The sequence below is a fragment of the Myotis lucifugus genome, unplaced genomic scaffold (assembly GCF_000147115.1).
Source record: "Myotis lucifugus unplaced genomic scaffold, Myoluc2.0 scaffold_1008, whole genome shotgun sequence".
NCBI lineage: Eukaryota > Metazoa > Chordata > Mammalia > Chiroptera > Vespertilionidae > Myotis > Myotis lucifugus.
The window spans coordinates 82,801-104,512 of NW_005872056.1; the positions used below are offsets into that span (position 1 = coordinate 82,801).

Genomic DNA, 21,712 nt, shown 5'->3' on the forward strand with positions numbered 1-21,712 from the left:
GAGGCCCAGAAACAAGAGCCACGGTCAGGGCTGGTAACACAGGGACAGTGGGACCATGGACCTGCAGGTGACACAGAGGAGATGGGAGGGGTCCCAGGGATGTAGTAGACCAGCCCCCATGTGCAGGGAAGGGGTCCCCAGGGCAGCTGCCTGTCCGAGAGCACTATGCCGCCTCAGCGTAGCCTCCAGCCTTTCTACCTGAGCAGGAATCTGGGGGCAGGGAGTGGGGGGTGGGAGTAGGTCTCAGGGGGGGAGGGGTGGGAAGGCTGGCAACACTAACCTAGCCTAGGGACCCTTGCAGCTGGCCCTTTAATCCTGCCACCCTGGCGCTCGCTGCCCCTGGAGCCAGGCTTTGGGACGGAGTGGACGGGGTCTCTGAGCACAGGCAAGAGCTGGCTTGCAGATGAACGTGGCCAGTTTACTCAGCGCCGAGTGGGGCAGGTGCCACCATGTGAGACACAGCAGCTGGTGGGGCAGTGCGACCCCCAGGGCGGCTCACACACTGGGACCGCCCACCCTTTCCGGGGGCTGCTGGGCCCTGACTGGCATGGGGGTCCCTCGTGGTACGACTTGGCGAGTCGGCCCTCCGGCTCCTCTCCAGGCCCTCCTCCCGCAGCTCTGAGACAGGCAATGTGCCCACTGGCCGCCTTATTCCTCACATGTCATGTTTCAGGTTCTTAATGAACATCCCGTCAACTTTCATCTCTTAAGGAAAAACCATCACAAAATAACCAAGTTGCATTTTTCCTTTCAAAGGGAAGGAGAGGTGCTGTCAGGTAGGAACTTAAAGATCCCCAGACAGTGTCGGCCGGTGAAGTCCTGCCGGAGGTGAGCTCCTGCTGCCTGCCCCCCTCGCCCAGGCCTTCCGGATGTTTTCAGCTCTGCTGGTTACAGGGACGGATAAAAACAAGTGTTCTGCCCTAACCGGTTTGGCTCAGTGGATAGAGCATCGGCCTGCAGACTGAAAGGTCCCAGGTTCGATTCCGGTCAAGGGCATGTACCTTGGTTGAGGGCACATGCCCAGTAGGGGATGTGCAGGAGGCAGCTGATGGATGTTTCCCTCTCATCGATGTTTCTAACTCTCTATCCCTCTCCCTTCCTCTCTGTAAAAAATCAATAAAATATACATTAAAAAAAACACAAAAAAACAAGTGTTCTGAGTCCTTAGGGCACCGGTTTTGAAAAAAAGAAAAAAAAGGTTTCTCCAGACAGACTAGGTTTGAACAAGCCTGAAAGCTGGGCTGGGCAGAACAGAGAGCAAGGTCCCAACTTTGCTGAAGCCTCGGGACAGGGGGCTCCGCTGGAAGCTCCCCCTCAGCCTCACCGAGGAGGGGAAACAGTGAGCAACACCTCGAAGAACATCCTGACCATCATCTCAGGATGTGACAATAAGCTGTGGCCTGGAGCAGCGGTCGCCATCCGGTGGTCCGTGAGGTCCCAAAGGTTGGCGACCTCTGACCTAGAGAGACCAAGCCATGATCCTGGATGCTGTCTGGGCTGAATTGTGTCCCCAGACCCTCCTATGTTCGAGTCCTGACCCCAGAACCCCGAGTGTGATGTTACCTGGACACGGGATCTTTAGCGCCCTGGGAATCGAGTTAAATTAGGTGGGTCCTCATCACTGTGACTGGTGTCTTTATAAAAAGGGGAGATTTAGAGACAGACCACAGGCACAGGGGAGATGCTGCGAGGAGACAGGGAGAAGCAGTGTCCTTGACCCCAGGACCCACTTCTGTTTCAGCTCCATCTGCGGTGCTTTGTTACAGCGGCCCCAGGACACTGATCAGAGCAGCTACTGGTCTCGTCTTACTTCCCCGAGTGGGAAACTTTCAAAGGTTTGGGTCTTATAATTTCCAAGGTACAGGCAGACCTTGTTTTATTGGGCTTTGCAGATGTTGGCCCCCGGCTTTTTTTTTTTTTTTTTTTTTTTTTTTTTTACAAACTGAAGGCAAAACCCTCCAGCCAGAAGAAGATTACAACTCACCTAACTGACATACTCGCTTTATTGCAGTGGTCTGGGAGCCAAACCACAATTTCTCCAAGGTCTGCCTACACGATGCAATTTTTTAAACATTAAAACAAAGAACGCATGGAACAGACAACTTTAAGAAGATAATGAAAAACACAGTTAAACGCCCTGGCTGGGTAGCTCAGCTGGTTAGAGCATCATCCCGATACCAGGTTGCAGGTTTGATCCCCAGTCAGGGCACAAACAAAAGATGAGTGAATGCATAAATAAGTGGAACAACAAATTGATGTTTCCCTCTCTCTCTCTCTCTCTCACTCTCTCTCTCTCTTTCTCTCTTGCTCTTTCTGTCTCACACAATCTCTCTCATCAATAAACTAAGTAAATACGTAGTTAAATTACACGTGAACATTAACCGGCCACTTTGTGCCAGGAGTGAGCATGACCAAGTTAGGAAGCCATAACCCAGGCCTGCTGTCCCGCGACCACAGGATGATGGGAATCCCGCCTCAGGAAAATGGTACCTGCTTACTGTCGTGCTCACTGGCTTTCTGGCTGCCGTCAGCAGGTGAGTCCCTCCACTTTGCCTGCAACAGAAAAAAGAAAACATAGTTGATTAAAAATAAAAACACACAGAGACCCAAGCTTTGACAAGTACTAAAGTCTCATAACATAGAGAAAGCATTCAGATCTGCTAGCTCTGCATCGGTCCTCCTGGATTACATTTCTTACACCTGGACTTTGACCTTTGACCTCCAGGCTAGGCTGTGTGAAGGTAGCATGTAGCTCCATGCACCCTGAACCCACAACGGGGACAAACCCCAGACAAGCCTTTCACTACAGGGGTCCCCTTTGAGAGCTGGGGAGTTTTGGAAAGACTGACACCTGAAGCCAAGAATGACTTAGAGCAATTTCCTCCCCACCCCTGTGCAGGTGGCCCCTCCCCTACCCTTCCAGAACACCACCTCTTTCTTTTGTTCTTTTTTTGTTAATCCTCACCAGAGGATATTTTTCCATTGATTTTTAGAGAGAATGGAAGGAAGGGGAGAGGCAGAGAGAAACATTGATATCAGAGAGACATGTCGATTGGTTGCCTCTTGCACGCCTGGCCGGGGAACCTGCAACCAAGGTACATGCTCTTGATTGGAATCGAACCTGGTACCCTTCAGTCCATAGGCCGACACTCTGTCCACCGAGCCAAACCGGCTAGGGTGAGGAGACTGGGTATCAAGCCTGCAACCCGGCATGTGCTCTGACTGGGAATTGAACCAGTAACCTCTTGGTGCAAGGGCCAACACTCAACCACTCAGCCATACCGGCTGGGCTCAAATCATTTTAATGAACACTTCTTAGAGGATTTTAGCTTCTTCCTCATTTTTCACTCCCAGCCCTCGGGTCTATGTGAATTGTCTCATGGAAAGACAACCAGTTGTCATGGAAAGACAACAGGGCTGAGTCCAGCTAGAGAGATGGTGGCTGCATGCTGTGAATGCACAAGATGCCACTCTTGTCCGGCTGGTGTGGCCCAGTGGTTGAGCGTTGACCTATGCACCAGGAGGTCACGATTGGATTCCTGGTCAGGGCACATGCCGGGGTTGCGGGTTTGATCCCCAGCCGATCAATGATTCTCTCTCATCACTAATGTTTCTATTGCTCCCTCTCTGAAATCAATAAAAATATACATATAAAAAAAAGATGCCACTGTTCACTTTGAAATGATTAAATTTGCATATGTGAGTCTCTCCCAATGTAACCAAAGACCTGTGAGGTGGCAAATCCAGGTGCAGCCCTTCCTACCCTTCCTAAGTGCTGGAGGGGCTCCCAGAACCCGGACCCTCAGTGCGGGCCTGACCCAGGGAGACCCTCAGTGCGAGGCCTGACCCAGGGAGACCCTCAGTGCGAGGCCTGATCCAGGGGGACCCTCAGTGCGGGCCTGACCCAGGGAGACCCTCAGTGCGAGGCCTGACCCAGGGAGACCCTCAGTGCGAGGCCTGACCCAGGGGGACCCTCAGTGCGAGGCCTGACCCAGGGGGACCCTAAGTGCAGGCCTGGCCCAGGGGGACCCTCAGTGCGGGCCTGACCCAGGGAGGAGGATGGGCTCGCCTGCAAGAGCAGCCCAGCTCGCTGCCAAACTGAAGGAATTCAGCCTCATCTGCAGTCAGATGCCACTTTCTTGGTGACTCCAACAGGACAAATGGAAACGCTCATGCACCCACGTCACCGAGCTTGCCTGAGGAAGAGGGTCCTCTCTGCCCCCTCAAAACACCCGGCGTGAGGGAACACATAGGAGGCCACGGCCTTGGCAGTGAGGACGGGACACCAGGTCTGAACCCTGTCCCCACCATCGTACTCTGTCCTCAGCGACATGGAGGTCCTAACCCAGGAGGGCCATCAGCTCCCAGAAGTGACCCCCCATCTCTCACTGCCCCGCAAACCTCTAGGACCACGCTGACTGAGACCCGGGGGTGCTCAGGGTCAGGGACCTGCCCACGCCCGCCCTCAGCCGGCACCTCCCCTCCCAGGGGGCAGACAGCCCTGAGAGGACCCTGCTGGCTGTGGGCCCTTCCTTTACGGTCAGCCCAAGACCGTGCATGCACGTGCGGGCAATATGCGAGCGCCTGGCAAACGGCAATCCTCTAGCGCAGCGGTTCTCAACCTGTGGGTCTCGACCCCTTTGGCGGTCGAACGATCTTTTCACAGGGGTCGCCTAAGACCATCCTGCATATCAGATATTTACATGACGACTCATAACAGTAGCAACATTACAGTTATGAAGTAGCAACGAAAATAATTTTATGGTTGGGTCACAACATGAGGAACTGTATTAAAGGGCCAGAAGGTTGAGAACCACTGCGCTAGCGTCTTCTAGGAGCTGCCAACCCAAAAGCAGATTGTCTTCAACCGCGTTACTCAGGAAGCACAACCATCTGCCCCTTACAATTTGATTAGAAACCAAAGGACAGAGTCAGCCGCCCACCAGGCAGCCCCCTCGGGGCGCCACCACTCACGTTTCCAGGTGGGCCGCTGCTGGCCGTGGAGCCGCTGGTGGGCGTGAGGTCTCGGCAGCCCCAGTCGGTGGCCATTCCCAGGTTCTCTGGGGAAAGGGAGAGCAGGCTGTGAGCGGCTGCTGGCTTCGCAGGGTCATGGGCTAAAGGATCCCCTGCAATTAGGGAAAGAGCCTGCACTGGCCTCTGAGAGGGCGTCTGAAACACCTGGGAGCTGCCAGGGCGACAGGACCCTTCAGTCTTCGGTGTGAGACGTGAGTGATTTGAGCATCAGAAAACACTGTGAAATTCAGCAAGAACAGCCACCCTCCCCACCCCAAGAACAAGCAGAAAGTAAACGGGAGCTGGCCACTAGACACACACCTGGATCCCAACTCGCAGGCGTTTAGGAGGAAGCCGAGGAACACCAAGGGGGAGGGCCGGTCTGCGTGCACCCGTCGCAGAGGCTCGTTTCTGCCTTTGGGAACATTCTATGGGCCCATCTGGCCTTCAAAACTAGCCTCAACCCACACAAACCCGTGCCAGTGCCCAGCCACTGTACTCAGGAGCCCGGACACCTGGAGGCAGGGCCCAGCCTGCAACAGCTCCCACCCTAGGAACCCCAAAGGCATGTGGGGCCTCCCACCTGCTCCCCCATCGAGAGCCTGCTCAGGATGAACAGAGTCTATGAGTCTGTGCGCTGTCTCCCCTGATGGGCTTACGGCAGCGGCTAAGCCGGAGCCCACTGGGCGTCTGTACTTACTTTCCACATGTGCGAAGGCACAGAAAGGACCCCGAGGGCAGTAGCCGGTTTGGCGCATGTCGTTGCACTTTGTGGATTTGTAGATCTAGGAACAAACATAACATAAAGTGGAGACTCGATTGGAAATGGGTTTCCGTGGGCAGCCCAGAGAGGATGCACCACAACATAGGGAACTAAGCTCCCAATCGCAACGGGAGTCTTCGGAAGAGAGGGGTGTGGGCGTGGCCCCCTCCCTGAAGGCCCGCAGTCCCAGATCCCCTCCTCCGCACAGGGCCAGACAGTCCGGGGACGAGGGCCTGGAGCACCTGTCCTTAAAGCCACACACTCAGTTTCTCCACGTGGCGTTTTCTGAAAGATGCACCTGCTTCAGTGCCTGGTACACAGCAGGTGCATTTCAAGAAACGCCTATTAAATGAACACGTGTCCACCCCGTGACCAGACCCACTTGGGTCGAAGATACTCTCGTGCTGTCAACAACACCGGGGTCTGGCCCTGCAGCACACGGGACCCAGGAGGAGCAGACCAGCCTCAGGGCTGCAGATGCGCCTTGTGGGCGTTGCCACGGCAGAATCTCTGCACTCCTGCCCAGACCCCACACCGACACCACACCACCCTCCTTCCTTCCCCACCGCTCAGTCCCCTTGACTCAACGGTCTGCTAGGCAACCACGCCAACAAAAACAATTTCAAAGGGTCTCAAATTCACTAAAAACATCAGGAAGCTACATGTCATTGTATGTGCATTTTAAAGCACAGCACTTTCAGGAAACAAAATGCAATCACCACCCTTTGGATGGGTCCCCACCCCTTCCTGCAGCCCAGGGAGCCTCAGGTGGCACAGTCACGCGCTCCCTCACTCTGGCGCCTGCTTTCACGCCCAGGGCAGCCTCTAGTGCACACAGCACTAGGCTTGCTGGTGCTCAGTGACCCCTGAGGGAAGGTCATGCTAACTATTCTGAGTTTTGTCTTGCTTAAGCGTCAACAAATGTAATGTATGCACCAAGGCGTGTGTGTAAAAACAGATGGCACAGCCCAGAGCTAACACGATATGTGACACAGGACATCACACGTCGATCGCTGTGGCTGCAACTCCACAGGCAGCCTGAAATAAAACCAGGTGCAAATGCCCCAAGGGTGCCACTGGTTCACTCATTTTCTTCTTGATTAAGTCACAGCATTAAGAGTAAACACAGTTAAGTAAAAATTCACTGGTGTCCACGGGTTTTCAGTCCCAATTCTGCACCTACATGAGCCATATAAAAAGAAGAGAATGAGCCCTGCCCAGTTTGGCTCAGTGGATAGAGCGTCGGCCTTTGGACTGAAGGGTCCCAGGTTCGACTCCGGTCAAGGGCATGTACCTTGGTTGCGGGCACATCCACAGTAGGAGGTGTGCAGGATGCAGCTGATCGATGTTTCTCTCTCATCGATGTTTCTAACTCTCTATCCCTCTCCCTTCTCTCTGTAAAAAATCAATTAAATATATTTTAAAAAAGAAAAAAAGAGCATGAGCCCTGGCCAGTGTAGCTCTGTGGTTGGAGCATCGGTCCGTGCACCAAAGGGTCGTGGGTTTGATTCCCGGTCAGGGGCATGTACCTGGATTGCAGGTTCAGTTCCTGGCCCTGGGCAAAGGTGGCAGACAACTAATCAATGTGTCTTTCTCACATCAATGTTTCTCTCTCTCTCCCTCTCTCCTCTCTATTTAAATCAACTGAAAAATGTCCTTGGGTGAGGATTAACAAAACAAAACAAAACAAAACAAAAAAAAGAAGAGCATGAGTCAGGGAAATAGGTAAGAACCATGAGTGCTGAGCCACAGAAATGAATGGGGCAGTCGTGACCTCAGGGTGAGAGCCAGAGGTGAGGTGAGACTTTTTATTCAAACACTTCTGGTGTGAACAAGCACAGCATTTTTTCTGAGGAGTTTTCAAAACTCCAATGAAGAAATGATCATGTGACTAGAAGAGGAGAAAATAAAAACTTGAGACCGGCTGTGGTGGGGCCTGAAATGCAGGTCTAGGCTTGAGAGAGGAGGCCCGGAGGTGAAGGCTGGACTTTTATCCAAGTTCACACAAGCCCGATGCCTGCGTGCTCAGCACCAGCTGAGTGCCTTCCTCCCAGCGCCCGAGGCAGCCATTTGCCCGAGGAGGACAACTCACTCCTGACCAGGCTGTGCAGGCCCCTGGCAGCCCTCCTCCGCCACCCACTGGCCCTGCCTCCCCTCTAGCCCCGTGGAGTTCAGCACATGAGCCCACCCCTCAGTTCACAGGGATCAGCACACACACTACCACCCCTGTGGGTGGACATCCACCCTCTCACCCTCGACCCCTCCTGCAGCCCAGCCCTGGCCCCCACCCTCCTTGGGCCCGTGCTCTCCTGCGAACTCAGGCTCTGAAGGGGGCTTGTTGGCTTAGTCGCTTTGAACACAAATCCACGTGAGCTCTGGCTAGCTGAGCAGGCTCTGGGGGGTCACACCCTGCACGATACAAAGGAAGGACTGACCTTGACCAACTCCTGGGAGGGGACCTCGGTGCCCCTCAAACGTCTTGCCCGGTAAGTGTCTATTTGCCTGGCCTTGGCCACCCTGGATAATGACGATGTGACCTACGGCGGGGGCCCTGGACCCCACGGCATCAACTCGACCCAGGTCAGCTACGTCTCCACAGTCGACTCCCAACAAAAACCCCAGACACCAAGGCTCAGGTGACTTCCTGGTTGGCAACACTCTGCTGACCCCAAAGGCACTGGGAGAAGTGAGTGCCGTCCGTCATTCCCTGGGAGAGGACAGCTGGAAGCTCACACCGGGCCTCCCCAGGCCCTGCCCCCCGGGGACCCTGCCCCTTGCTGACTTCACGCTGTACCCTTACAGAGTAACGAGCCCTAACTGCGGACCTAATGGCTTTGCTGAGCCCTGTGAGTCTCTCTAGAACAGTGGTTCTCAACCTTCCTAATGCTGCGACCTTTTAATACAGTTCCTCATGTTGTGGTGACCCCCCAACCATAAAATTTTTTTCGTTGCTACTTCATAACTGTAATTTTGCTACTGTTATGAATCGTCATGTAAATATCTGATATGCAGGATGTGTTTTCTGATGGTCTCGACCCACAGGTTGAGAACTGCTGCTCTAGGGGGACCCCCCAAACATAGCAAGGAGCCACCAGACCCACCCTCTCCAGGCTATGAGTTACGCTGACCGGCTAGCTGGAGCCCCGCCTCCTGCTCGTACCTCAGGGTGGAACTGCTGCTCCGTGCGTGAATGGCAGTACTGACAGCTGTCCCCACTGTCACACCTCGAGGGCTCACCCCACTCATCGCCGTGCTTCACGCTGGGGCACGGAGTGGACCTGGGCGACAGGGGGAGTCACAGGAGGGTCTAGAGGAGACCAGCTTTCTGCGTGCCGGGGGTGCTGGTCTACCGGCCTGCCGCCGGGCTCGCCTCTCAGGACGGTGCACCCACAGGCACACGGCCCTGCAAGGACCGGCCTCTTTCCCTCTGAGGACAGGCAAGCACAGGGTGAGTGCCATCTGGACCCAGACAGTACTCAGGAGCCCCGGGGTTATTTTCCACAGAAACTAAAGGGAGTCTATGTTGGGGCTCCCCACACTGGCGTGAGCAGCATCTTGGAGAAGCGGCCGGACCTCCCGAAGCCAGGAAGCGGAGAGCCCATCTTTTCTCGAGGTTGTTTCAGAATTGGATGTGAGGCCCTGGCCGCTTGGCTCAGTGGATAGAGCATCAGCCTGCGGACTGAAGAGTCCCAGGTCGGATTCCGGCCAAGGGCACATGCCTGGGTTGCAGGCTCGATCCCCAGTAGGGGGCGTGCAGGAGGCAGCCGATCAATGATTCTCTCTCGTCATTGATGTTTCTATCTCTCTCTCCCTCTCCCTTCCTCTCTGAAATCAATAAAGAAATTTTAAAAAATTGGATGTGAGACTTTTCCCGCCTACACTATGAAAAGTCTAACCGAAATCCTCCCTTTGTCGTGTACTTGGCAGCATTATTGTAACTTGTTTGGTTTCATAGAAAAAATACCACCAGTGGTAAGTAAGACTTTTTGTTTTCTTGGTTTTTTTAATCTTTATTTTCTAACCCTTCCATACGCAGTAAACTCACTTTACCTTCTTCAGCTAATATTTGGTCACTAATACTTGGAGCCGACTAAGTTAGGCTCTGCTCCCTGACTGTGAAATGACTCCGAGGAAGAACAATGACAGGTACCCAACTCTCCACGGAGACAGCGGGTCCCCAGGCAAGGGAGGTGGCAGCAGGTAAGCAGAGGGGCTCTTTGCTCAAAGGAAAAGCGGGACAGGAAGCTCAGGGCCTGGAGGAGGCAGGAGGCAAAGGCCCAGGGGCCTGTGGGCACGGGCTCACCGGTACTGGAACCTCCGGGGGTTCCGCCGCCTGTCCCTGCTGTTGTGGTAGTGGGGACACGCATAGCCCTGGCGGCAGAGGCGTGGCGGCTTCGGGCACTGCTCGGTCTTGTAGCTGCCCAGCACGAAGTTGGTGTCTGAAAAACAGGAGTCCACATGTAAACGAATACACGCATGCTCACAGCACATGTGCTCGTAGCAGCCCTAGTCACACAGCCCAAAGGATGCACACCCAAGTGTCCGTCCACAGAGGAAGGAAGAAACACAGTGTGCTCCATCCGTCCAGAGGCATAGTATTCGGCCATGAAAAGGAATGAAGCACAGACACAAGCTACAGTGTGGGTGAACCTCAAACACATGATGCTCAGTGCAAGAGGCTACACACAAAAGACCACGTATGTGTGATTGCTCTTATAGGGAATGTGGAGAACAGGCAACTCCACAGACAGAAGGTAGACGAGTGGTTGCCGGGCTGGGGGAGGGGAGGGGGGGAGTGACTTATGATGGCTATGGGGCTGCTGTGGGGAAGCCAGACAGAGTGTGGAACCAGAGAAAGGTGGTGGTTGCACATTTGAATATACCACAAACCACTGAAACGCACACTTTAAAAGGTTCACTTTAGCCCTGGCATAAACAATGGGCTCTGGGTGATCATGCGTTGACACAGGTTCAAGACTGTACCCAGCGTCCCTCTGTGGTGGGGACATGGGCATGTGGGGGCACAGGGCTCTCTGTACTTTCCACTCATGTCAAACCTAAAACTCCTCTAAAACCTAAAGTCTATGTTTTAAATGATTAACTTCATGTATCTGGATTTTATCTCCAAAGCAAAAACACACAGAAAGCCACCAGGGTCATTTAAAAGCAGTAACCAGCCCTAGCTGGTTTGGCTCAGTGGATAGAGCGTCGGCCTGCGGACTGAAGGGTTCAATTCTGGTCAAGGGCACATGCCCGGGTTGCGGGCTCAGTCCCCAGTGGGGGGATGGGGGGCATGCAGGAGGCAGCGGATCAATGATTCTCTCTCATCATTGATGTTTCTATCTCTCTCTCTCCCTTCTTCTCTAAAATCAATAAAATATATTTTTTTAAAAAAGCAGTAACCAATGAGGGGATTCCTAAAACTCCTATCCTCTCTTGGGCTGGTTAATAACTGACACCTTATTACATATGCTGGGTTTTATTTCAATTACAGCTGACATTCAATATTATTTCATACTAGTGTACAGCACGGTGGTTAGGCATTTACACAATTTGCGAGTGATCCCCCTGATAAGTCTAGTACCCACCTGACAGCAGACATAGTTATAATATTGACCATATTCCCTATGCTGTACTTTACATCCACGTGACTATTTTGAAACTACCAATTTACTTATTAATATGCTGTTGTTTTTAAATACATCTGCTCGGTGGGCTAAGCACTAGTAGCTGAGGAACCAGCAGGAGGGAGGGAGGGGGGTGGGAGGAGCGAGTGCAGGTGAGAGCAGCAACGCTATGCACAGGGTACGTTTACATGACCATATCATCCGTCCAGGCCACATTCAGCTTCAGATTGCTTCTTACATGACAAGTGATGCTAGCCACACAGCAGGGCATAGAGACAACCAAAGGGGTTTGGGCAACAAGAAAGCTGACTTTAAGAAAATAAAAATTGTAAGACATTTATTCACAAGTATTGACTGAGTGCCTGGGACAGATACGAGGTCCTGTGCCAAGTGGCATGAAACACACATAAATGAACTGCATGACAAGAACCGTGAGACACGGAGGCTCACAGGTGTCCTTCAGTAGGTGAATGGTAAATAAACCACAGTCCATCCACACAAGGGAATATTATTCAGTGACAAAAGAAATGAGTTATCAAGCAATGAAAAGACAGGAAGGAACCTTGAATTCATATTACTAAGTGAAAGAAGCCGATCTGAAAAGGCCAAACCTGGATGATTCTGGAAAAGGCAAAACTACCGGAGACAAAACAATGGAGTAAAGATCAGTGGTCGTCCGGCCGGTGTGGCTCAGTGGTTGAGTGTCGACCTATGAACCAGGAGGTCACGGTTCAATTCCAGGTCAGGGCACAGTCCCCAGTAGGGTGTGTGCAGGAGACAGCCAATCAATGATTCTCTCTCTCTCTCTCTCTCTCCCTCTCCCTTCCATAAAATACATTTTTTTTTTTTCAAAAAATATATTTTATTGATTTTTTACAGAGAGGAAGGGAGAGGGATTGAGAGTTAGAAACATCGATGAGGAGCTCCAGTGGCGCAATCGGTTAGCGCGCGGTACTTATAAGAAACATCGATGAGAGAGAAACATCAATCAGCTGCCTCTTGCACACTCCCTACTGGGGATGTGCCCGAAACCAAGGTACATGCCCTTGACCAGAATCAAACCCGGGACCCTTGAGTCCACAGGCCGACGCTCTATCCACTGAGCCAAACCAGTCAGGGAGCATAAAATACATTTTTAAAAAGAGAAAGGCTCAGTGGTCTCCAGGGGGTGGGGGGACAGAGGGACGACTAGGCTGACAGAGAATGTTTAGGACCGTGATACCACTCTGTGGGATGCCACATGAATAGATACACATCATTATACATTTGTCCAAATCCAGAGAATGGACAGCACCAGGGCTAACCCTATAGTAAACTGTGGAGATTAATAATAATGTATCACTCTTGGTTCATTAACTGTAATAAATGTACATAATGCAAGATGTTCAAACTGAGGGAACCTGGGAGGGGGACATGGAAACTCTGTACTATCCGTGCAAGTGCAAATTTTCTGTAAACCGAAAACTTCCCTAAAAAATAAAATCTACGGCCCGAGCTGTTTGGCTCAGTGGATAGAGCATTGGCCTGGGGACTGAAAGGTCCCAGGTTCGATTCCAGTCAAGGGCAGATGCCTGGGTTGTGGGCTCGATCCCCAGTAGGGGGCGTGCAGGAGGCAGCTAAGCCATGATTCTCTCTCATCATCGATGTTTCTATCTCTCCCTCTCCCTCTCTGAAATCAATAAAAATATATTAAAAATAAATAAAAAATTAAAATAAAATGAAATCTGCTAATTAACAATCTAAACCACCACCTATGGGTGAAGAACAAAAACATAGAAAGACAGTGTGCAATGGCTCTTCTGAAGAGGAAGGTGGTTTCAGCGCCACTGGTGGTGTCTAGCCCAGCGGTCGCCAACCTTTCGGGCCTCACGGATCACCAGTGGCCCTCGGACCGCAGGTTGGCGACCGCTGGTCTCGAGCACTTGGAAAACGGAAGCCAGAGCACCTGAACCAGACAGACTCCTGACCCAAACCCAGGCGCAGGCACCAAGGTTACTCCGTAGGGCCCTGGGAAGCTTCGGGCCAGCCTGCCATCCCCTCCTCCCACTGTCCTTCCTCAAGCTCAGCCCCTGATGGTGCTGGGGACGGTCGCCCACACCTGCGCTGTGACCCAGAGCACCGGCTTCAGCAGGTAGAAGTCAGGGATTTTCCGATCAGGGAGGCCTACCAGCTGGGAAACAAGAAATGGAACGTTCTCAAAGGCGTTTTCCAGAAAAACAGAACAATCCCCAGTGAAGCACTTATCCTGGATGCTAGGAAGCGGGGAGCTGTGGGCACACAGCGTTTCCCGGGGGGAGATCTGCCCCCAGCAGTGACATCACAACATGGGGAGGACCTCAACAGCACAGGCGGTCGCCCTGAAACTTGGAGTAGGGTCCCTGGGCCCCCTCCACATCCCAGACGAGGCCATGGTCCTCAGTGCTGGTTCAGCTGGGGGCCCAGTCCCGAGTCCTCGGTGCTGGTCACACAGGTGCCACACAGAGTGCCAGGGCCAGAGCGGGGGAGCAGGAGGTGGGAGGGGAATCCGGAAAGGCCTGTGCCATCACCTTTACTAATTCACCCCTGGAACCGCAGCCCCAGCACAGACATTCTGTGAGCAGAGGAACTCACTGCTCACGGACTACAGTCCCGCAGCGTGGTTCATGCATGTGAGAGTCAGTGAAGGAAGTTGGGGGAGACACAGCGTTACTTAGAGGCGTTTTCTTAAACCCTCACTGCTCTTTGGGATGCTCCCGAACAGGCAAATCCAAGGAGACAGAACGCAGACCAGTGGGGGTCAGGGACCAGGGAGGGACTGCTTAATGGGGACCGGGTTTCCGTCCAGGTGATGGAATGTTCTGGAATTAGAGAGTGTTGGTCGCACAACATTGGGAATGGACTAAATGCCACTGAATCGTTCACTTTAAAGTGGTTAAAATGACAAATTTATGTGATGTGTATTTTACCACAAAAAAAAGATTTCACTGCCCATCGCCATCATCTGTGGAGGCTGCCAGGGGTAGGGCCCCACAGTCCCAAGGGATACGGCCATAGTTCAAACAAACCCCAGGGACCTAAGGCTGCTGATCTGAGGGCCACGCAGAGGCCCACAGGGCAGGGCAGGCAGCGCCATGAACAGCAACCCAGTTCTGGGAGGGCCCATGTGGGAAGGAGCTGTGCCAGCTGTGCACCCTCCCCCCAGAGAAGCCGTGGTGTGAAGTGGCCGGGGGGCCAGATGCCTGGGTTCAGACCCCCTCAGTCCCCACACCCCCCAGGACCGAGGGTAAAGTACTCGACTCAATGAGTCCCAGTTTCCCCATCTGATCGACCAACGAGGGCAATGAGGTCCACTGCGGAGGTCACTTTACAAAGAGTGCTCAGGGCTCCCCTGCCCACCCTCAGTGGCGGCCATGGGGTTACCTTGCCACCGGGGGTCCTCGCCCAGGATCTTCTCGATCATGGCCTGGCTGGCTAAGACCCCAGGCTGCAGATCAGGGATGCCATCCCCACCGCCGAGCTGGCCGTTCTGCAAGGCTTCCTGGGCCTGCAGCTCCCTGCGACCAAACAACACAGCGATTACGGCTCTGGAGTGTGTCCAAGCCCTTCCCGAAGGTGAGAGACTCACTCGGTTCTACCACTTTAAGGAGCCCCCATATGTCCCCGGAGAGGCTGGCGGCCTGGGGGGTTCAGGACAGTATCCTGCGTCCCTCGGGCACCCCCCTGTCCTGGGACAACGGTCTTGACCCAAATCCTAATGACTTGAGAGCTGGGTGGTGTTTCATAAGGATTCGCTCATCGCCCTCACCCCCTAGGGAGCTCCATGTTGCATGAGTCAGAAGGAAGGAAACTTTTTAGAATAAAATCAAAGCCCAGGAAAAGAGCTGCTTAGGACCAGTGATGCCTGAAACTCTGGGGAAGTGAGCTGGTTCCCCGCCTGCCCGGGGCGGGACGCCCACTCACCGGATGTCACACACCGGGGGCCGCAGGTCCAGGGGGCCGTGGGCGAAGGCGCAGTGCGGCCCGTTCTTCACGCAGTGGCCCCGGGCGTCGGTCTCGTGGATGCACGTGCCCGTCTTGTAGTAGCGCAGGTGGTACTTGCGCTCGGTGTCGCCGGTTGTCCCGGTGCAGGTACGGACACCTGGGGAGCAGAGGGGGGACACAGGGCCATCTGGGCCTTAGGGCCTGGGGACAACCTCAGCGCCAACCTGCTCCACTTCTGGCTCTTTCATTCTTTCCCTCAGCTATCTGCTCTCCCCGAAGGATTGACATCACTGCACGGACCACTTGCCCCTGATCTGGAAGCCTTGCCCAAGGCACTCAGACCCTCCCCCCCCGCCACATCCCTCAGTTACACGTGGTAGAACACACAACACCGAGTTTCCCTGAAAACCATCCTGGATAATTTCTTGAACAAAGTGTGGAAAAATAAAGTTCACTTCCAGGCCTCAGCCACGACACTCATGTTTCCTGACAAGCGTTACCAAATAGAGTGGGTGGCTGCTCCCATCCCCCATCCAGACACCTGAGGGAGGGAGGGACGGAGTCTGGGGAGAAACATGGGAGCCGGGCCATGGCTGGAGGAGGACGCTGGTGGGAGACAGGCCAGGAGAGAAGCGAATGGGGATGGAGGGACGAGAGGGGCAGTCACACAGGCCAGGGGCGGCTGTGCGCCGCTTGCTCCCTGAGAGAGTCACACGGTCTCAGGCTGCCGAGCAGTGACCCGGTCCCACGCTGCAGGGAGGCAGCAGCTGCAGACGTGGCTGAGAAGGGTTCAGTCCATGTGCAACATGGGGACTGCGCCTGCCGCGAGGTGGGTCCCCCAGACAAGGCACCCGGCAGGAGGGGAAGAGAGACACCAGGGATGCTTGTGGCAATGACCCCTTGAGCAGCCTGAGAGTCGAGGCAGGGCCAGTTGCTACAAGTCCCCAAACCCAAGGACAGTGAGGCTTGGGAAAGGCCCACTGCCACCTTGCTGTCTGACAGGCTGCGGACTTGGACCTGGATGCTGGGGGGCCCTGTGGGCATGGCTCCCCACACAGAGCACAGATGGGTGGCGCTTTGCCACCTTACAGGACCCAAAAGTAAAGTAACAAACGACTTAGTGACCATCCATTCTAAACCCTTATCTTCTGAGGAAACTAGGCTCAGAGTGCAGGCAGCTCACCCCAGACCTAACTGCGCACCTGGGTGGGCAGGGCCTAAGGGGAGACAGACACACGGCGCCAGGTAAGTCCCCAGGTCACTGGAGCCAACCAAGCAGAAGGCAGGTTAGAAGGCCGCTGGGAGCCCAGAGTCACACCCAGAAGAGCTGGATGAAGGGTCTCCAGAGATGTCTGTGCACCACGATCGTGGCAGCATGATGCTCACTAGCTCAGAGCCGGAAAGGACCCAATGCCCATCAGCTAATGAACAGATAAGCAAAACGTAGTCTATGCAGACAACAGAATACTATCCAGCCATAAAAGAACAAAGTACTGACACACGCTACGTGGATGAAACCTGTAAAAGCTCATGCTAAGTGAGAGATGCCAGACACAAAAGGTCACTATTCCACTCACATGAGGTCCCTAGAACAGTCAGATTCATCGGGACAGGAAACAGAGGAGGTTACCAAGGGCTGGAAGAGGGGCAGAATTTCTGTTTGCCGTGATGGAAAGAATTTAGAAATAGTGATGATGGTTGTCTAACACTGTGAATGTAACTGATGCCGCTGAAGTGTACATTTGAAAATGGCAAATACTGCCCTTGTCGGTTGGGCGTCGTCCCATGTACCAAGAGGCTGCCAGTTCTATTCCCAGTCAAAGGCCCAGGCCCAGGGTTGCAGGCTCAATCCCTGGTAGGGGACTGTGGGAGGCTGCTGATTGATGTATCGCTCTCACATCAATGTTTCTCTCTCTCCCTTCCTCTCTTTCTAAAAACCAATTAAAACTCTTTAAAAAAAGAATTACTATCGTATCACTATGTATTAGTATGAAAAGGAGATGTTATGCATACATACAGCACTCTATGTGCCCACAGAGAGGATGACTGTTTCCTTTGTGTTCCCAACAAGGAGTTCCAAGAAACATTTTGGGGAGATATAAGTGACATGACAAAATATTAGCATAATTACTATATCCTAATTGACATACCCTTGCCTAAAATCCCTATTATAAAGTTATAGTTTAATATATATATGATATATTTTATATGTATTTTATATATATATTTCAAGCTCCTCCAAGCCCTTCCCTGTGTCCTCACACAGCGCTGCCATGTAACACAGTTTCTGAGAATGTCATGGAGAACCCTCTGCCACGCCAGGGAACCTGACCTAGAACACAGGACCCCTCCCCGTTTACTCATACAGATTGCTATCATCATAAATAAAGAACCTGAAGAAATAAAGAGACCAGGAATTCACAGAACAATAGACTAGGGAAATAAACAAAGAATCTACAAGACAAAAAAATGTCATGGGTCATGACCACTGAGAGGCACTTGGCATGGAAAGCCCCCTGTTCCGGGGCAGAACCCAGAGCAGGCTGCGGAGAAGCAGACGCCCTTGCCGGAAGAAAGCCAGAGCGCGGCGACTTCTCTGGAGGGGCGTCTGGTGACACGGAACAAGACGGCGGTGCATTTACTCTCTCCCCGAATGACCCACTTCTAGAGACCGGCCCAGAGACAGCTGGCAAAAGAGAAAAAGACGGCCCCCAACACGATCTCTGCAGGGCTGTCTGTCACCCTCAAAGCTGCAGACAACCAAAGCCCTGGAATAAACAACAAGGGATGGCAGTGCAGCTCTGAGGAACAGGGGGGTCGGTATGGACAACCAGGGAAGGGGCGCCAGGAGGTACTGTGAGGGAAAAACATGAAGAAAGGGGTGTTTATATCGGAAGATGGGGAACAAGAATACCTATATATCTGCTTATATAAAAAATTATGGAAGGAGCAGCAACTGTTCAATGGGGAGAGAATTTCAGTTTGGAGATGGAAAAGATCTGGAGATGGATGGTGATGATGGCTGCCATGTGAATGGACGTAATACCACTGAAGTGCATATTGAAAAAAGATAAGGTGGTAACTTTTATTACAAAGTAAACAATTTAAGCTACTAGGAAAGCCACCACTTTACAAAAGCAGTTCCAACCTTCAGACCTACCTATGCATGTACTACAAGTCAGGCATACGAACCCCACAGGCTGGGGAGAGGGCACCAGCGCACCAGAGCTGAGGCAGCCTTGAAATTTCTCTACAGAACTCACTCTGAACAGCCGCAGCACAGCAGAGGGCTCCCGACTTCCCTAATGTTAAATCTACAGTGTCATTTGTTCCCTAATGGCCCCTCAGGGTAGCTCTGCGCATCATTTGTTTCTTCTCCAGTACCACTGCCATGGCAACTAGAGTCAGGCCAAGGCTTCTTGTTCCCCAGCACCGAGCACCAAATAGACACTACAGTGGGGCCTTGACTTATGAGTAACCCGACTAACGAGTTTTTTGAGATACGAGCAGTCTCTCCGCCGATCTTTTGCTTTGAGTTGCGAGCTAAAATTCGGGTTACGAGCCAGCTTCAGATACCCCACCGCTAGTTGGCGCAGTGAATGTCACAGTGAACGCCACAACATCAGCCCAGCATCATGTGTCTCACTCGTTCACTTTTGATTTGACATACGAGTAATTTGAGTTACGAGCTCCGTCACGGAACAAATTAAACTCGTAAGTCAAGGCCCCACTGTACTATGTCACTCAGAGCATGTCACCTTCTTCATGAATTAAAACATGAACTGACCTTAAAATACTGGAGAACATTTAATAAGAAGAAATTGGCTTCACCTTAAAAACATCTAAGAGGTGAAATGGAAAACCTCAGAGAACACCCAGTGACAAAGCCAGGCCCCCTCCCGGGCTAGGGAAGAGGCCCCCGGGGACGGCCTGACACCACTTGCAGATTCCTCTTTGCGCAGGAGTGCACTAAGCCATCCCCAGGACGGCTGCCAGCCTTGCAGCACTTGCCAAATTCAGGGTGACATCCATGGTTCTCAAACTTGTCACAATTAGTGACCTGAACAGGGTCACTAAAACAGGGCTCCCGATGGCATGGTGCAGGGGCACGTGGCGTGGTGCACGCCGGCCCCCGGACGTAGCTCCACCAGAGGGCTGTGCAACCACTGAACCAGGATGGGAGGAACAGGGAGGAACACAAGATTGTCCCTAACCAGCCAGGCCTAGTAGCTCAGTTGTTTAGCCAAGGCTGTGGGTTTGACCCCTGGTCAGGGCGCATGTAAAAACCAACCAATGAATGCAGACATAAGTGGGACAACAACAAAAGACTGCCCTATCCCTAAGGCTCCAGGAGAGCCTGAAATTGCCCCTTTCTCACCCGAAACAAAACTGCGCCCACCAAACTCGGACCTGCTGCACAACAAGACCAGTCTGTGTGTGTGAGACCAAGGTGGCCACCGAACTCAAACCCACTGCGCATTAGCATCCGCCTGTGAACTGGCCTGGGCCTGGGCCAGGGCTCCCACACGGGAAAATGGGTCAGAATCACCTGGAGGGCAAGTTCCCCGGTGATGCTGCTGCTGCTGGTCTGGGGCTGGTCCAGGAGACACACTGGGCTGAGAATGACAAGCAAGATGACCCCCTCCAAGTCCTCCAAGCTCCGGCACAAGTGGGAGAGCAGAACACAGCACAGAAATGACTGAGGTGCAAAATGGAACAGAATGAAGCAACCTGATAGGGGTTTGGAAAATGAGCAATGGCAGAAAGACCTGTGTGCTGCATACAACTGGGGGGCAGGGTCAGAGGTGCTGGGGTCAAGGTGCGGGGATGGTCAAGTGTGTCCTCTTACTGCCTCTCCTCTCAGACACTGGGAGTGGGGGTTTGCCAGCCCCCCATGTTGACCACATCCATCTGTTCATCCCTGGGCCCTGCAGCCTCTGGCTTCCAAGGGCTGCCCTGAACTCCTGAGCCAGGACAGTGACCCCTCATTAGTCCCTAAGGGGGAGCATGAGCTCCAGCAACGAGTGCACCTCCTTCCTCTGCACCCAAAGAGCGACCACTCTCTCCCAAGGACAGAAACGTCTCTCCACCGGCCCCAAGGGGCACCTGATCTCCCCGGGCCAGGCCTTTCATCCTGGTCACCACCTCTGTCCCAGCCCTTCACCTAAAGCAACAGGAACTGGAGTGCTTGCAGTCAGTCAGTGCTTTTAACATTTCCATATGGGTCTCTTACAGATCCAACGCAGTCACCTAATTGTAATTCTCTTAAGCTGGTTAGTTTGTAACCAAAACAGTGTGTTTTCACCCTGGCCCACATGCTCAGTGGTTAGAGCGTCGGCCAGAGCACGGAAGGGTCGCAGGTTCATTCCTGGCCCCGGTCAGGAGTGTGCAGGAGGCAACCAATCAATGTGACTCCCTCACAGGGATGTTTGTCTCTCTCTCCCCTGCCTTCCACTCTCTGAAAATCAACGGAGAAAATATCCTGGGGTGAAGATTACAAAAAAAAAAAAAAAGTGTGTGTTTTCTTTTAGTCTATAAGTAGCCCCAACTATTGAATATGATGCTCTAATATTCTACACCTGCCCTTGGCTTTCACCTTATCCAAAAAGCACAAGCAGAATGCACTTGTAAAATGCTTAAACAACAAATTTATAACCACCCTGAAGTGAACGAACTTCCATCTAAGCCTCAGGTACTAAGACACTCAACTTTAAAAAATTAAACACTGCAAAAGTATCTTTCAACAAAAGGTCAAACTATACACAAGTATGATACAGCAGGGACACCAATCTTCGGGCATGTAGAAAGGCTTCCTTAAATCAACAAGCTACCACCAGGATTCACAAGGGAAAGCCTGCTGAGTCACACATCATCTGCTCCACCTGAGAGGCCTGTGCCCCCAGCTGCCCGAAGTGCAGGGAGCGGGGAGGTATCTATGGCGAGAAATGGCAGGGAGCCCCACAAAGAATAAGGCAGATCTCTAGAATAAACCTGTAAAGTTACTCCACATAATGAGCAGGCATATATATATCTATATATATAAAAGGCTAATATGCAAAGTGTCCCTTCCGGCATTCCAACGGGAGACTGGGAGTTCGACAGCTCGCTATGACCTGTGCTGACCACCCAGGGGTGGCGCAGAACAAAGAAGGCCCTGATCGCCCGCCAGGACTAGGGACCCTACCTGTGCACGAATTTTGTGCACCAGGCCTCTAGTTTCTTATTAAAACAAAACAAAACAAAACTTGTAACTGTGCGGGTCAGGGACAGCCTGTCTAGGGCAGGAGGAGGGTTAACAGAGAACAAAACAGAAGACATTTACTCAGCGCACATACAGTTAGGAACTGCC

General features: G+C 52.8%; 1 protein-coding gene across 1 annotated transcript in view; it reads right to left on the reverse strand.

Annotated features, from left to right (window-relative positions):
- UNKL (unkempt family like zinc finger) overlaps positions 1-15,494 on the reverse strand; it is a 38,197-nt gene extending 22,703 nt beyond the window's left edge. Inside the window, exons 1-3 of the mRNA XM_023747830.1 lie at positions 15,343-15,494; positions 10,080-10,215; positions 2,491-2,553 (exon numbers count right to left, since the gene is read on the reverse strand). The gene's annotated coding sequence lies outside the window, so the exon portion shown is untranslated. The remainder of the gene's footprint in view (positions 1-2,490; positions 2,554-10,079; positions 10,216-15,342) is intronic.
- Positions 15,495-21,712: the final 6,218 nt, after the last annotated feature.